This window comes from Hemicordylus capensis, chromosome 1 (genome assembly GCF_027244095.1).
Source record: "Hemicordylus capensis ecotype Gifberg chromosome 1, rHemCap1.1.pri, whole genome shotgun sequence".
Taxonomy (NCBI): Eukaryota; Metazoa; Chordata; class Lepidosauria; order Squamata; family Cordylidae; genus Hemicordylus; species Hemicordylus capensis.
The window spans coordinates 153,710,851-153,729,717 of NC_069657.1; positions in this window are offsets into that span (position 1 = coordinate 153,710,851).

Consider the following 18,867-nt stretch of genomic DNA (forward strand, 5'->3'; position numbering starts at 1 on the left):
CTATTGTCTTTGAACCTCAAGTACAGGCAAGGGTCAGCCTTTCCTTAGGTAAATCCCTCATTGACTACCAACTGGTTTAATTTGACATTCCAGGCTCTTGCAGCCTGCTTTAGTCCATAAATACTTTTCTGCAGCTTACATACAAGTTTTTCTTTACCATGTTCCACAAATCCTGGAGGCTGCTCCATATAAACATCTCCTTTAATATGTCTATGAAGAAATGCAGTTCTCACGTCTATGTGATCCACTTGCATTTTCTTTGCTGTTGCAATGCTTAGGAGTATCCTTCCTGAGGTGTGTTTTACAACAGGAGCAAATGTCTCATCATAATCTTCCCAATATATTTGCAAGAATCCCTTTGCCACCAGTCTTGCTTTGTAATGCTGGACATCTCCTTCTGCATTTTGCTTAATTTTAAAAATCCATTTGCACCCCTCAGTCTTTGTTCCCTCAGGTAGCTCTGTGAGTGTCCATGTGTTATTTTTGTGCAGTGATTCCATTTCTTCTTTTGCAGCCTCCTTCTAGTTTTGTGCTTCAGTTGCACATTCTACTTCAAACAATCCATTCTCTTGTAAAACTGCTTTCATAAGAATTCCTGTTTATGAGTAATGAAACAGTGCCTTCCTTTAAATTTTTCTTCGTAGCCCCTTTCTGTAGAATCTTTTACAGACATCAGACTTGTTTCTAGAGTAGGCACATAAAAAGCTTCTTAAATTGTTAATCCAATGGTTTCCAGTTTGCAGAGCAGCTGTGCAGGTCCTTTCCCTTCTGCATACATCAGTTTTCCATCTGCTAAATATATAGAGATTTTACACAACTTGTATCTATGTTTATAAATCTCTCCCTTTCTCTAATCAGGTGCTTGTAGGTGCTTGTAGCACCCGAGTCAATGCAGATGCCACTGCTGCATTTCTTAGACTTAGCTTCCAAAACTCTATCTGTTCTTGCAAGGTATATCCTTTGTTTATTAACTTTAGTCCCTGATTGCTTGTAAGTTGTGTTCCGAGATGACTCACTCTCTTCGTAACTTTGTTTTGCTTGCCTTTTGTCTGCAAACTCTTTATTCTTGGGACACTTATTTTGCAAGTGTTCGGGGCTTCCACAAATAAAGCATTTCTTATTTCTTTGCAAGGTTTTTAAAATGCATTTCCTTAATTTTCCTTTGGTTGCCTATCATCCCTTCTGTGCAAATCAAAGTCCTCTTGATGGTTAATTACAAATTGTAAGCCTGCATCCTCCTTGAAGTACTAGTCACACTATCAAAGTAATGTGGGAAACTATTCAACAGCAATCCTATGAAAAATGCATCTGGCATGATTGCTTCTTGAGCTTTCAGTTGCCTAGATATTTTTAACATTTCATTTATGTGCTTGGACAGTCTTTCTCCTTCTCTAAGTCTTTTATTGTTTAGTTTTCTTACTAGACACACTTTGGAAACCATGGACTTCTTTTTATATAATCCCTTTGCATTTTCTTTGTCTTTTAGAAGCACTGTGATTGGGTCACTCACAGTCAAGCAAATCATTCATGATGCCTTTTCAACTGCTCTGCCCCATTCTTCCTGTTCCTTTCCTGCATCTGCAGGATGCTGGTGTGCAGAACACTGCCAAGTCCATGACCCTTGAGGATCATCTCCTTCTTAAATGACCAGAGCTCGTACTCAGGATCTTGCAGCTTTTCAGTCATCTGGAATCCATGTGCTGTCTCCATTTTCAAAGTTTTTCTCTTTGCTTTGCTTTCTATTTAACTCTCTAGGTTTTTCTATTTTATTTATTGGCTCCTGGACCCATAACCCTTTGTAGGGAAGAATGGTGGTTCAGTCCCCAAATAGCAAAGCAAAACCAGTTTGGTGAGAAAGCAGCAAAGCAAGAGGTCTTGAGACAGTTCTTTAGTACTGAAGAACTAAATTAAAGTAAAGTCATGCCCTCGAGTCAGTGTCGACTCTTGGTGACCACAGAGCCATGTGGTTTTCTTTGGTAGAATATAGGAGGGATTTATCATTGCTTCCTCCCGCGCAGTGTGAGATGATGCCTTTCAGTACCTTCCTATATTGTTGCTGCCTGATATAGGTGTTTCCCATATTCTGGGAAACATACCAGCGGGTATTCAAACTAGCAACCTCTAGCTCTCTAGGCAAGTCAAGGATTTATTTAAAGAAAAGGTTACAAACAAATGTGAAAAAGCCTGCAGATTAATTTCAGCTGTAGCTCAGGGCTGAATAGAGAGGCCAAACAAACAGCCATCTCTGGAGAGACAAAATGGAGGAACTAACACTGGAAGAACAAGGAGGAGAGGAGCCCAGTATTTTTATCCATGACCCTAACCCTTTATACCCTCACCATGCCTTTCATCAGACATTTTCCTCCTTTGAAAACAAAGCAATAGTCCTTTCTCTACATCCAGCCCTTGTAGCTGTCTTCACACTCATCAGATTGTTTTGCAAGCATGACACATAGTAGGCCACTGGAATACACATGTCACTTATATTAAATGCACCAAGAATACACTTCAGGTAAACTGTGCCTTTTCCTTCTGCAAAAATATTTTGCCCATTAGCAAGGTATATTGGAATTTTATGATCCTTGCTTATGTCAGAGAAATCCTGCAATTTAAAAAAAAAAAAAAATTGGCTGCAAGCCCCATGAATTGGAAAGGGATCCACATATAGCTGTGTGGCATAATGTGACATAGCTCCCCTATACAAATATATTTTGTTTCTACTTTGACCCAGGCACAATTTTCCATTATCCACAACTTTATTTTCTCTGCTTTTATCATTGCAAAGGTAAGTCTTTTTTCTAGAAAGTCCATTTTTTCTGGAATTTACTCTTATCCCCTTTTCTCTGTTGAAAATAATTTCCTTGCTCTCTATTTTGGGCATACATTTCTTAAATGCAAAGTGCTTCCACACATAAAGCATTGTCTACAATCAGCTGTTGGTGGCCTTGAATTTTTTACTGATTCCGCATTGTGTCTGATTGCCCTTCCTGGGTGGGAAGGTGTGTGAATCACCTATTGTATTCAAGGCTGATTGTGAGGACAACTGGAGTGTGCAGGTGCATCCAGAGCATCCTGTGCTTGAAATGGCTTCCCAATAGTTCTATCAAGAGTTTTGATGGGCATCTCTTCAAAGTTACATCACTGACTCATCCCTATTTTAATGGAGTCTACTGTCTTATCTGCCTTCGTTTCCTGGCCTGAGTGTTTCATTAACAACAGGTGTTATCTCTCTTGCAAGAGGAAGAGAGGAGTTTAGTTGGGATGTGCACGAATAACTTCAGTGCTGGCGGGGGTAGTACTTTAAGGGCGGGGGAGGCTGTACTCACCCCTCCTGCCGCACTTCTCCCACCGGCGCTCTGTTATCTTTAAGCCCCTCGAGGCGGCAGCATTCCTCCCTGCCGCCCCGTTTCTCCCACCAGCCGGAAGTGGCTGGAAGTAGCGAGTGCAGGTGCACCCATCTGCCATGCGCATACACAATGGGAACACGTGCATTCGCTACTTCCGACCACTTCTGGCCGATGGGGGAAACGGGGAGGCAGGGAGGAACGCTGCCGCCCTGAGAGGCTTAAAGATAACAGAGCGCCGGCGGGGGAAATGCGGCGGGAGGGATGAGTACACCCTTCCCCACCCTTAAAGTACTACCCCCACTGGCACCGAAACACCGACCCCCCCCGAGCCGAAATGTTTCGGAGGCCTTTATAATGGCCTCTGAATCATTTCAGGCACATGGCTAGAGTTTAGGTTTCATTCCAAGTCTGAAATGATCTTGAATGCTAGACACTTGCCGTAGCTAGTTCTGAAGTCTGCTTAGCCAGGGTCCCCTCACAGAAAGAGGGAGTGTGGATCTAATCCCCTTTCCAGTGTATGGGGCTTGCACCCAAATCTATGGGCGACCAGTCCACTGCCAACTAAGCAACTTGTCCCCATGTATAACATAGAATGGAAGCTCATATTGCGTTGCAGGTCCTGAGCATAGCAAAAATGCAATCTCCAAGCCTGGGGATGCAGCTGCAACCAGGGAGGCTTCTGGGAGTGGGCAGAATAAGCTCAGCTGGTAACAGGGCATATTTATCTCCGGCGATTCCAACTCTCTCAGTATTCCCAAAAATGAGCAAATGTGCTCTTGCAAACTCTCTCCCACTTTGCATCTTTTGTTACACAACTGAAGCATAAGATAATTTTATTTTATTTATTTAAAATATTTATACCTTGCCCTACTGCTTGGGTGGCTCACAACATCAACAAAACAGATAGATTGTAAAGTAAAAAATTAATACAGTTAAACAAGTTAAAAGACCAGGCTAAAACCACATTTAAAATTACAAATGTTAAAAGTTTCAAATTAAAAGTTATTAATAAAAGGCTAAAAACTGAGAACTAAAAAGCTAAAAACCCTACCAGATATAAGCAGCAGACAAAAATTAGAAAGCCTCTTTATTTTATTTATTTATTTATTTAAAATATTTATATACCACCCAGAACTTGCGTCTCTGGGTAGTTTACAATTAAAATCATTTAAAACATTAAACCAATTAACAATTAAAACCATTTTCAAAAGATTACAAGCATTTAAAACCCATTATTAAAATTATTTAAAACTATAAATCTAATTAAAAACTTGGGTGAATAAATGTATCTTCAGTGCCTTTTTAAAAGTTGTCAGAGATGGAGAGACTCTTATTTCTACAGGGAGTGCATTCCAAAGACCAGGGGCTGCAACGGAGAAGGCCCGTTCCTGAGTAGCTGCCAAACGAGTTGGCGGCAGCCACAGGTGAACCTCTCCAGATGATCTTAGCAGGTGGTGGGGCTCATGGTAAAGAAGATGTTCTCTTAAATACCCAGGGCCTAAGCTGATTAGGGCTTTATAGGTAATGACCAGCACCTTGTATTTTGCCCGGAAACATATCGGTAGCCAGTGCAATTCCTTCAAGACAGGAGTAATATGGTCTCTCCTAGATGACCCAGAGACCAACTTGGCTGCCGCATTTGGAACCAACTGCAGTTTCTGGACTACGTACAAAGGCAGTCCCACATAGAGCGCATTGCAGTAATCCAGCCTAGAGGTTACCACCAGATGTACCACTGTTTTGAGGTCGTTCATTTCAAGAAATGGACACAGCTGACATATAAGCCAAAGCCAATAAAAAGCACCTCTGGCCACCGCCTCAACTTGGGACACCAGGGAGAGGTTTGGATCCAGAAGCACCCCCAGACTGCGCACCTGTTCCTTCCGAGGGAGTGTGAACACATCCAGAACCAGCAGAACAAAATCATCTCCCGAGTTTTGGCCCCGCACAATAAGTACCTCCGTCTTATCTGGATTCAGCCTCAGTTTGTTATCCCTCATCCAGCCCATTCCTGCCTCCAGGCAGGTGTTTAGGGAGGTTATGCCTTCTACTGATTATGTTAACATGGAGAAATAAATTTGGGTGTCATCAGCATATTGATAACACCTTGCAGCAAATCCCCTGATCATTTCATATAGATGAAATTCAGTGGTTTCATATAGATGTTAAACAACATCAGAGACAATACGGAGCCCTGAGAGACACCATAGGAAAGTTCAGATTTTGAAGAACAACTGTCTCCAAGAGACACCATCTGGAATCTTCCCATGAGGTAGGAGCGGAACCACTACAAAGCAGTGCCTCCCACCCCCAATCCCCTCAGACGTTCCAGAAGGATACTATGGTCAATAGTATCAAAAGCCGCCGAGAGATCCAAAAGGACCAACAGAGTCACACTCCCTCTGTCAATTCCCAATTGGAGATCATCCATCAGGCTGGACAAGGGAGTTTCCACCCCATAGCCCGCCTGAAAACCAGTTTGAAATGGGTCTATATCCATTCAAAAAGATTTGTTTTCCATTGTTTTTTAAAAACACCGAGGGATGGAGCATGGTGAAGCTCTTTAAGGAGGGTGTTCCAAAGCTGAGGGGCCACAACCAAAAAGGCCCTGTCTTTAGTCCTCACCAGCCAGATCTCTGTTAGTGGTGGGGCCATGAGCAGGGCCTGAGATATCGAGCGGAGGGCCCTGGCAGGTTCATATGGGCATGTTCTGGCATGTTCATATAATCAAAGGAGCAACAAAGAGCTTGTAGGCAAGAAAGCTGAGCAAGATGACTGTTTTTGATTATGTGGGAAAGCATCCTACTGCTTACCTACAGATGAACTTAAGTATTCATTGTTCTTTGTTGAAAAACCTCTTTTAATCTTTCCCACGACTCTTTTGGTGTATTTTTATCTTCTTTATGATAAATTAACTAAACACTTACAGTCAGATATATGTGTCCCATTGCTTGTTTGTTTGCAAAATCACATTCTTGTTGCTTCTTTTCATTCTATGTTGGTCTCTGTTCCTTCAATAGATAGGATAATCCAAGTGTATTCTGCAACATCTTGACCCTGAATAACCGTCTTCTGTAGTTTGTATCATCCATCCGTTCAACAGTAGGATGCTTCCCCACAGATTCAAAGATAGTCATCTTGTTCAGCTTTCTTCAAAAAGTCCTGGAAATTCTGGGCTGACTGTCATAACCCAAAGTTGCAGAGTGATTATTTATATTCTATAAATAACTGCACAGGAAGCTTGGCTTTAGTTGTAGGAAACAAGAGCTTGAACATTCATTATTACTTAAACATTAGCTAACAAACATAACAGCTTCTTATGCAAATGAGAGATAACTTCTCTGTTTTAATTCTGAACAAGTAAGAAACTTAACTGAAATTTAGACTCCACCCCCAAGCCTGAACATAGATATATACACATAGACAAGTACATCTAAGACAATAATGGAGACAATTCTACACAGCAAATTCTAACACATTCAGCTCACCTGGCCATCAGCTTCACAGTGGTGAGCTGTATTTATTCTCATATTATCCCATTTTTATCAAAATATGCATATATAATACCAACAAACATGCAAATTTTATGCAAAGTAGATACTTTTAAGAGATTTTTGTGTGTGCGAAAAATGTCCTCTATTTCCACCTTTTTGGTGATGGATATTTACGTTTTTTCACCATATGGACCTGGCAATCCTAGTTAAAAGGCAAAAGGGCAAACCAATCTGATTTTTCCCTCTCCTATGGTCCCTTGGAAACCCTATCTGGAGCAGATTAAAACAAATTACTCCCCTACTCTATAGTCATTCTTTGCACTTCTCTTTCTGATGGAAATCCATGTGATAGTCTGGTGTATAGTGACGACAGCACAATGCATTTCTGAGCCATTTGAGCCATTTGGCTTCTAAGCAAAAATCTAGAGTTGTGGAAAACCTGGTCATGACCCTTGGATGTCACTGACTAGAAATATCTGTTCCGTAGTGGGAGAGTGAGCCAAATAAAATTCCTACCTGGAAACCAGAGTCTTTGGACTGCACTATGTGATCTGCCTGTCACTCTGAGCTGATGAGACAGGGCCTTGTTTTATTTTTATAGCTGTAGGGCAGTTTGGAAATGTTTCCCAAATGTCTCTGGCTTGACAGGGACTGGTGACATTCCTGGTTTTGTGATCTGTTGTCAATTATTTATCATCACCTTCAGTTGGTATGGCCAGGAGGCTCTCCCTTCCCTCCACCCCGGCTGAAGTTTTCAAGAGAAAGGAAAGAGGAAGTTTTCAGGTTTTCATGGTAAAATAATGTAATACAGTCCACTGGACAATGAAATGCAGATAGCCTGGGGTGTTTCTTCAGGACTCCGAAGGGGGAGGCAATAGTAGTTGGGAGAGGACAGTATTTACAGCAAGGTTCCATAGTACACACAGCTAAGTTCTGGTCTTGGACAGGCCCTCTCAGAGGTCCAGAGAAGATTCCAGCTTTTGAGGCCCTCAGCTGTAATAAAAATAAAAGATGACAACCCTTTTATTAATTATTGGGGGGGGCAGCAAAAAAGGGTGAGACATCATTTCAATATTTCTTAACAAATGCTTTTCTAGCCTTTTAAAAATTTGTTCACCTATTTTTTAACAAACACTTTTCTAGGCTTTTTTCTGAGCAAAGGCACTAATTACTGAGGGAAAATCTAACTTTTGTGCAATGTCACAGTTAATATTAAGCATGATGAGACCATTCAAATGTTCCTGTCCCACAGTTGAATGCCGATAGTTTTTACCTGCTTCAGCATGTTGAAGGTGCATTCACCTGAAGCCACTGATGTAGGCAAACTGACAAAAATACTCAATGCAACTGAGAGTGTGTGTCACATTTTTGGTCTGATAGGGATGTGCAAAAAACAAAATGTAAAACATATCAAATGCCATAAAATTAAGAAATTTGAGGCTCCTTTTGAGCTTGAGGTCCAAGCCAAATGGCTCTTCTCCGCCCCATCTCCCGGTCCCTGATTGGCCCTGGCCTTGGATATATTCAGTTTGGACCCATTGAACTCAGTGACCTACTTCTGAGTAAACATGCAAAGGATTGGACTGTAAGGCTGAAATCCTAAACATATGTAACAGTAGGGAATAATAAGCACCACTGAAGAAAATGGGTGACATCCTAACTAAATTACTTGATGGAAATGCTACTGAAATTAAGCAGTCCTTTACAGTAACTCGAGTAGCACTACTGAGTAAATTAGTCTGGATATCAGTAATTGAAACTTATTTCTAAGTAAACATGCATAGGATTGTGAAGTCAATTGCAAAAATGCAGTGAAGCTCTTCCCCCAACCAAGTGGGAAGGGCTACCCTCCTTTGTGGGGAGGAAGCCTGAAAGCGTTTACCTTCCTGCGGATGATCCTGGCCGTGGCTTGCCCGACAGCTCCAGGGGTCAGGCGCAGGGAAGTACCGCTGTGCGGCACCCCCTGTAGACCCAGTAATGCACTGTGCGAGTGCACGGTGCATTTCTGGGACACCCCCCCCCCGAGTGTGCCTGCTGTGGGGGGGGATCTTAACATGATCAATTTAATGAGGTTAATGAAACGCTTGCTCCGTTAACCTCGTTTAAGGGGATGGCTACGTAGGCGGGCTTGCCTCCATGGAGCCACTCAGCTCGCCCTCGAACCCTGGGCTTCCTTAGCTCAGTTTTGCTCGCGCGTGAGAATAGCTTCAGTGTGTTTTTAAAGCATTTGTTATAGTTGCTTTTATACTTCATTGTAACTATAGCAATAGTTTTGTCACATACCAAACATTCACCTTTTTGGTTTGCCTGCTGGCCCATTTGTAACAGTTATTTAGTTATAAAACAACTGCATCTGGCCAGCTCATATGGTTCTTCTCTACAAACGTTACCGGATCAGCATGGGACCACACCACAGGGAAGCAGCTCTGCTGTCTTAAGCTTCTCCCAGGAACAGGTACAGTTGCTCTCCAGTTTTTTGCAATATGAACTCATATTCTATCGTTGAAAAATAGAGAACATTGAAAGGAATACAGAAAAATATACCTATAATTAGGTGTACCGTCATGGAGGCCCAGCTAGACATTATGCTCTCCCAGTGAATGTCGGCTCTTTGACATCTGTGGCTGCTTTTAAAAAACAACTGAAGAACTTGTTATTTGTTCAGACTTTTACACCTCAGGGGCTGCCGGGTCTCTCAGCTTTCCTGCTTCTGTTTGTCTTTTTTATGTTCTGTTGGGTGTTGTTGTTGTGCTTGTTACTGTTTAACTGATTTTAATGTGGTTTTTTTTGGAGTTTTATTGTATTTTAATTTGTGTAAACCGCCTTGGGATGTCTTATGAAAGGTGATATAAAAATTGAACAATAAATAAATAAATAAATAAATAAATAAATAAATAAAATTATGGGGTGGGGAGGCATATGGGTTGTGCTGCTGACTTGCATCTTCTTCCACTTTTCCTTTGTAATGTTTAGTAGAAAAGTGTGTGGTATGATGGCATCTAATCAGTAGGTTCATCTCCCCACTCCACTTCATTGGCTGCTACTGGAACTAAAGGAATTACATTGTATCATATGTTTTTAAAAACAACACCTTACCAGGGAGGTGCAGGAGAACCCATGGTGATTGGTGGCCCCCAAGCCCCTGTGAGCTCACTTGTGATACTGAAAATAACTCCATGAGTTGAACATGTGCTCTGATGCACCTTGTTTCTTAATTCTAAGTGCATCTCTGCCTCCTACCACTATTTTACCCTTGGCTCTGGTTGGTGGACCTTAAAAAGCAAAGTAGATCCTGCAAACCTGAAATCTGCATACCCCTGCTATAGATTCTGAGGTCAAAGGATCCAGATTACACAATCCTATGGCATAATCATCTACAGGGCACCATCAAGGGAAGGCATGGAACTAGTATTTTGGAGCACACAACATTTTTTCTTCCAATGCTAGCACTGCTGGTCTCCAGTTAAATCACTGGTGCATGCATACCTTCACCAAAGGGCAACAATGCAATAGGGTGGTCCGTATTTAAAGGAACAAAATCCATAAAGATTTTATTTAATTCATAACATTTTTCATTCTTTCTAACATTTGAGTATATGAAGCTACCTTATCCTGACCCAGACCACTGGTCCATCCAGCTCAGGACTGTCTATATTGACTGGAAGGGCTTCTCCAGGGCTTCAGACAGGCATCTTTCCCAGCCTTATCTGGAGATGTTGGGGACTGAACTTGGGACCATCTACATGCAAAGCAGATGCTCCACCCCCAGAACTTTCAAGACAGCTCACAACAATCAGATCAACAACAATAGCATCTAACTAAGCTATCTAAAGCCCCAGATATAAGTAACTATGAGAACTAAAGGAGTTAATGATTTAGTGTCCCAAATAACCAGCAGTTTTTAATGGCACATAAAAGTTGGCACCAAATGAATAATATGGCCCTATCCCCAGTTCAAGCAGATGATCTTGAAGTATGGCTATAGAATTCATATGGTCCATTAGATGTTATGGTCCCAAGCCATTTAGAGCTTTAAAAATTAAAACTAGTGCTTTGAATAGTACCTGAATCAAACCAGAAGCTAACGAAGATCTTCTAATACTGGCAAGATGTGCTCAGACTTGAAGACCTAGCTGCTGTATTCTGAACCAGTTGATGTTTCTGAATGGTCTTCAAAAACAGCCCCACATAAAAGTATGGCGGTAATGTGATCTGTATGTCACCAGATTGTTTTGTGTGAACCAGGGCCTCCATGTGAATGCCAGGGCCGCCATGTGAATGCCAGAGGCCCAGTATGCCTGATTCTCCCCTTGCCTTTTTTATTTTTTGATAGGGAGAAAGTATGTGAACTAGACTTCTGTGCTATAGGGATGGGGACTGAGTTCATATCAGAGGTGATTTGCAGGGGAAAGAACCTGCACTCTTCCACTGACTACTATTTCAGCACCAACTCTGGCTGAATGGATGAACTGGGACTAACTTTACGTTGTTTGCTGTGATGTATCACACACAACCATTACAATAAATATATGCTCATGGAATAAGAGAGCAAGTTGCTTTCAACCATAAACCCATCCAATTATCCTGACTGCCGAATACTTGCATTTCTTTAAATAACAACTTCCTTTTCCATCCCAAACCCCACATAAATGTAGAAAAGTCGTGACTCCTTCCTCACACAGTTATATCATCCCCCAACTCTTTCCTATAGTCTGTTTAATTATCTCAGCTGTCAGGCTTCCTGAATGCAGTCAGCTCAAAGGTCTTCTATTTGCTTTTCAAGCAAAATGTGCCAATATACCAAAACTCTGCTATCTTGTTTTTAGTTCTCACACCGTCTGTCGGTTGGGGGTCACTGCATTCCTTCATCCCCATCCATCACTTATAATCCATTCTTGACTTGTCAGGCAAAAGGATGAGTGAAATTAAAACCTGTAAGCATGAATGAAAATCTTGGCTTCAGAGAAAAAGCCACATTGTTTTGAGGGCAAAATTTAGGGCTACAATCACACTTTTCTGGGAGAAAGTCCCATTGAGCACAATGGGACTTATTAATGAAGCAACAGACATAGGACTGCTGTGCATGAGATGAACAGTTGTTTCCTCCTGAATATTTCACAGGTATTTACAGAAAATTACATTATCCCCACTGCAAAACAATGAGGATCAAATTTAAAATATTAATTGTTTGATATTAGTTATAAAGCTTTCCTGAAAAATTTATACAATTGAACTCTTCAGGGGTTCTTTCAGTGATATGGTGTAATGTTGCAGAGCCGGACTGGAGGCACTGAGAGGGTGGTAGAATGTATATTGGGAGGACGCCGGGTTTTGAGCAGAATGGGTAATTAAGGGTGGGAGTTGGGGTGCAAGGGTGCCTCGTGAGTGGGGCGCACCGGGAATATGCCCTGTTGCCCGGTGGGCCAGTCCAAGCCTGGAGTGTTGGGCTATGGAGAGCTGGGTTCAAATACCTGCTTAAGTCAGAAAGCTCACTGGGTGACCTTGGGCCAGTCACTCTTTTGGCCTAAGCTACTTCCCAAGGTTGCTGTGAAAGGAGATAACCCTATCCATGTATGCCATCCATGAGCTCCTTGGAGCATGACTATACATGTGAGGAATACATTAATATTAGAAAAGGTTTAAACTGTTTATGTATACCCCTGACTGGCTACTTAATTTCCACATCGGATTCAATATAAACATTTTCATTGCATCAAGGAACCTAAGATGTTGAACACAGTCCCTTAATAGAGCTACATCAATATCATTTTACTCCAAAATCAACATTTTGGTTGCAAACTATTCAATAGGGTTACAATTCTAGCTTGTGTGTCTGGTTTGACACAAGTGTTAGTCAATATACAATATTTGTTGTTGTTGACATATATATTCTGAAGTGAACAGGGATGTTTAGGTGTGACTTGGCATAAATGTATTATTATACCTGTGAAAATTCTCAGTTAAGGAAGAAAATATGGCTACAAATAGCCTCAGCCACTGGTCAGATATTTTACCAGCCTTTTTACCCTAAAATAGCCATTTAGAAGTACTTTTTATGGTGATGGATCTAGTTATTCAGAATGGTCTGTGTTTTTCCAGACGGTACACACCCCTTGGCTCTGTGGAGACATTTCATATTTTATACAAGTTGGGAGTTTACACAAAACTCTGCAGACTTACCTAGAACAATTGTGAGTTTGATGTGGTAGAGAAGGGACGTCCAGCAGTTTTCCAGCCAGTGAGATATACCAATAACTGTTTCTCCTTTTTTCCATCTTGCAATGATTTCTTTCATTCCTTTTTAATCTCTCCTGCTCTTGACAGTGACTGACACATTTCCACATGCCCACTGAGCTGTTGATAATGTGTGTGCTCATTCTTTCTCCTCCCATTTCTCTCTCCAAAACAAGCTTTTGCCTTCATTATTCCTTTGATGGCTGACATCCCCTATGGGGGGAGATAGGGAGATTGTTTAGAGATCTTGACCTGTCATTAAGAATGCTAGAGGAAATTGGTTTCCATTCCTTTCCCAAATAATATCTTTTTATTTCTTCCCCTCCTTTCCACACCCACCCTATAATTCTTCCAGGAGTAGAGCTGAGCAGTCAAGTCATGGATCATTGGTTTTAATAGCTGCTTAAACTGTAGGATTTGTGACAAGAGAGATACATTTTTATGACTGTCTTATTTTGGTGGATCTTCCATAGTTTGGATATTCAAGGGCTGTTAGGGAAAGATGAGGGAGGATTTGGTGACTGTGTCATATCATTGTGCTATTCTTATTATATATCCATCTAAGCAATGGAAGCATTAGATTGTACATAGAGGTGTATAAATCTGTCTGTGCTTGGAATGCACAAGATGTTACCACATTGTTGTTATAATGCCCCAAATAATATCTGCTAGATGTGAAAGAAATCAAATACTCTTAAAATAAGAAAAAGTCTCATAGCATCTTAAAGATTAACACATTTATTGCAGAATGAACTTTTGTTGGCAGAACCTACTTCAGCAGTTGGAAGAGGTCCTAGTGATTGTGAATGAATTCAGAAAATGCTAATGGACAAGAGCAATCTATAATGCTGTCCTCTTATGGTTAATGCAGACAAATCCTGGAGCATATGGCAATTGCATTGCATTTATATACTAAAACGTGTTTCACACAGGCAGGTTCATCACTTGATTTCTTTACACTTAATTACTGTATAGATCAGGACTACACAACTTCGGCCCTCTAGCTGCTTTGGACCACAACTCCCATCATTAGGGGAGCTGTAGTTCAGCATCTGCAGGAGGGCCAAAGTTGTGCAGCCCTGGTATAGATGGACGATTAGCAGCAGGATGCATCAACTGACTCCATTGCAAAACACTGTGACTGTGTTATGTATGATGCAAGGTGAAAGGAAACTTCTGTCTGTGCTGTTATAGCCAGATGATGATGCAATCATTGTTGTGAATGTGCATGGGTAAAGTAACTTTGTGGCGGGGGGAGGTATACACCATTATCTGCACCTAAATATGGATTTAAGGTGGAGTGCAAAAGATTTGCCATGTGGCACCTGTTTCACACAATTGGTTTACTTTGTCAGGGAACAGTCACAGAACTGAATTTAAAACAGCTACCCCATTTCCCCGAGTCTGCATGTCTCAAAAGGTGTGTGCAAACATTCAAGGACTGAGCTGCCTCATATTGAGCCAATCCACTGGTTCATCTAGCTCTTCCACATTGACAGGGTGACGTGGTGGCCTCAGCAGGGTTGTCCCTATCAGGGTTCAGGGCTGGGGGCGAATCAGCATGTGCGGGGCCTCCTTAACATTTCATATCATTACAGAATCATACTGATTGATGACACAGAGTGTAAATAGTGTGAGTGAGGTGTTTGGACATGTCCAACCACCTTCGAGATACATTTTCCTCCCACTCTGCCCTACATCTCTGCTCAATACCAAAGCTCTATGGCAAGCCAGTCCCTAAATATTCAACGGGGTGGGATAACCACAAAAAAGAAAACACATCATACCTCCATTACTAAGGCTGGGCTGGGTAGAGGGTCTGCAGAGAGCTCTGGTGCTGGATATACACTCACTCTCTCTCTCTCTCTCTCTCTGCCTGCTTCCTTCCTCAGTTTCAGGCTTCAGTGAGACCTGCATGGAGGCTGCTCTGGAAGCCCCACCCACCCGCTGAACAGCTGAGAGAAGGAACTCTAGCAGCTTGCCAGGGAGTCTTTCAAGTTGCACACAGACACAAAAGATCCACTGCAAGGAAAGATAAGTGCCTGGGACCGGGGGAGAAAGGAGGGCAGGCTGCACTGCAGTGTGCCAAGAGAGGGGCCTGTGCTAGCACAGGGCTTGGGGCAATTGCCCTGGTCACCCTGCCCTAAGGACAGCCCTGGGCCTCAGGCACAGGTGTGAGGAGCAGTTCATAGGGTGATAAGCCCAGGCACATAAGGACCAAAGAACAGTTCTACTGGATCAGACCCAAGGCCCATCTAGTCCAGAAACCTGTTTCACATAGTGGCCAAACTCTTGCCTCTGAGAAGCCTGCAGGCAAGAAATGAAGGTGTGTTCTCTCTTCTGCTTTTTCTCCCTCTGCAATTGGTATTCAGAGACATCTTGCCTCTGAGCCTGGAGGTGGCCTATAGCCCTCAGACTAGTACACATTGATAGACTTATCCTCCATGAATTTGTTTAAGTCCCTCTTAAAGCCACCCAGGCTGGTGGCTGTCATCACATCCTGTGGCAAAGAATTCTATAGGCTAATTATGTGTTGTGTGAAAAAATACTTCCTTTTGTCGGTCCTAAATTTCCTGGCAATAAATTCCATTGGATGATCTCTGGTTCTAGTGTTATGTGAGAGGGAGAAAGATTTCTCTCTCACCATGCATAATTTTACAGACCTTTATCATGTCTCCCCTTAGTCATCTTTTTTTAATAAGCTAAAAAGGCCCAGGCGTTGTAGCCTTACCTCATAAGGAAGGTGCTCTAGGCCCCTGATCATATTGGTTGCCATTTTCTGCACCTTTTCCAATTCTATAATGTCCCTTTTGAGATATGGATATGGTGACCAGAACTATATACAGGATTCCAAATGTGTCTGTACCATAGATTTGTATAAGGGCATTATGATATTAGCAGTTTTATTTTCAACCCCTTTCCTAATGATTCTGAGTGTGGACTTTGCCTTTTCCACAGCTGCCACACACTGTTGACACTTTCAACAGGCTGTCCACCATGACCCCTCTCCTGGTCAGTCGCCGACAGCTTAATCCCCATCAATGTATATGTGTAGTTTGGGGGGGGGGTGCCCCACTGTGCATCAGGTTACACTTACATTGAATTACATTTGTCATTTTGTTGCCCACCTCCCCAGTTTGGAGATGTCACCTGCAGACTTGGCCACCTCGCTGCTTACTCCAACTTCTAGATCAGTGGTTCTCAACTTGTGATCCTTGGACCACTGGTGGTCCACAAAGGTACTGCAAGTGATCTGTGAAAGAAGAAAGATAAGGTAATAATATAATCCAGGTAGATTATGCACGTAAATGTACTGTGCAATAGGTTTGTGAGTGAGCATAATAAATTATTAGAAATAGCTGCATTTTTAATACCCCTTGATATAAGTGCAACTCCTTTTAGCCATCGGCTGTATAAAAAATGTTTTAAATGGCTTGCTTACGTGGTGGTCTGCAGAAGCTTTTGATGACAGTGTAGTGGTCTGCATAAAGGAAAAATCTGGGAACTGCTGTTCTAGATAATTTATGAATAAATTAAAAACACTGCCTCCAAAATTAAAAAGCAAGGCCCCTGCCACCTGCTGCCACTGCCCTTCTTCACCCCACTGGGGTATGCTGTTCATTTTCTCCTTCTTGCCCTGCTGGGACACATCTCATCCTTTCCTTCTTCCAGCCCCCTCCCCACCCATGTGAGGTAGGAACACCCCTGCCACTACTGCCTGGCCTGGTGGCATAGTCCACTTGCATGCTGACACCACTGCCTTGCCCGAATGGTTTGAGACCGTTGACCACCCACCCTCAGATGGTGGGAGAGGCTCATACTGTTCTTAGCCTTAGGCAGCAAAATGTCTTGGACTGCCCCTGTTTCTAGCTCAGTACTATGCTCTCTAAACTGACTGAGTAATTCTCTAAGGTCTCAAGTAGAAGTCTTTCCCAGTCTTGTTACCCGAGATTCTCCCTGCTGTTTTCTACAGTGGAGAAGCTAGCGACTGAAAGTTTTGAACCGAGACCTTCTACACATAAAACAGGTGCTTATGCCTTATCAGCTACCACTGAGCTAGGGCTTCCTCAAAACACTTTTGTCCTTTAAAAGTGTTATAGAAGCAGTTAATCACTGGAAATGCTTCTTGATTTGTGACTCCAGATGTAGATTACTTGGGACTTCTATTGTAAATCCATGCCCTGTTGAATTACAGATCAAAACACATAGGTAGATGTAATTACAGTCTCACTGATGCTGAAGTAATTCATCTGATTTCAGAACAGTCAGGCCAAGATGTGGATAATACCCAGGCTGTATTTAAGGGCACAGATTGCCATGACTTCCATATGTCAATGACTCAGTGAATAATGTGGGGATCAAGGTGGCCTGTTTAAATTTACCTTAACCTTTTCTTCTGTAGGACTGAAGGAGAAGAGTAATTGACTTAATTAAGCTTTACTCTTGGGAAATGTTGCTGTACATTTAAGCTTTACCATAGTCTGGGCATCTTTTTTTGAACATCAATGAGGCAAGAAAAATGCTAAAATTAAGTCTCTTTAAGATATTAAAACCGATTGCCTGTTAATTGGAGCATCTGTATTAGAACAAGTGGTCCAGTTTATTATTTGGCAAGAGATGTACTACCAGGTCAGATTGTGATAATTTCCTGAAACAATTCATATGAGAGACATTCCCCCTTTCTAATTAAGCATATCATTAAAGAATGTCCTCAACCACTGCAAATAATGTTTGAATCAGACTCTGAATGTACTTGGAGTGAGACAGGATTGATTCCGTTCTTACATTTAGAACACACATACACACACAAACACTTTAAATATAGTTAACAAGTGATAACCAGCACACCAAGACTGTCTGGCTATCTATCTATCTGCCCCTTGCCTCCAAAGGTTCTAGGCAGTTCACAAAAATAAATACAATAAAAACAAAATAAAACAAACTGTTAAAATGGCAATTAAAAAATTCAAAACATACAGAGATTACTAAAAGCCTGGCTTAAAAAATGGCTGGCTTAAGGGCTCTTTTGAAGGTTGGTAAAGATGTTAAACCATGAATGTCTATAAGGAATGCATTCTACAGTCCAGGAGTGACTACAGAGAAGGCCCACTCCTGAGTCACTGCCTAATGAGCTGGCAGTATATGGAGACGGACCTCTCTCAATGATCCTGCGGATCATGCAGAAGAAGGCTTTCTCCCAGGTAACCCAGTTCTATGCCATTTAGAGCTTCAAAGGTAATTACCAGCACATTGTATTTTGCCCAGAAACCTATTCGTAGCCAATGCAATTGCTTTAAAACAGGCATAATATGGCCTCTCTGAAACACCCCGGAGACAATCTAGCCACAGCATTTTGAACCGACTGACATTTCCAAACTACATACAAAGGCAGCCCTACATAGACGGCATTGTAGTAGTCAAGCCTAGAGGATATCAGATAGTGCACCACAGTTTTGAGATCATTATCTTCAAGGAACTGAATTTGATAAAAAGTGCTCCTGGCCACAGCCTCAACCTGAGAAACCAGAGTGCGGTCTTGGTCCAGAAGTACTCCCAAGCTACATACCTGTTCCTTCAGGGGGAGTGGAACCCCATCCAGAACATGAAGATCTATCACACCCCTCAAAGTATGACCCCTTAACATGAGTATCTTCGCCTTGCTTGGATTCAGCTTCAATTTATTATCTCTTATCCAGTCCATTATTGCCTTTAGGTAGGCATTTAGGGGGGTTATGCCATTTCCTGATGATGATGTCATGGAGAAATAGATTTGAGTTTCATCAACACCCTGC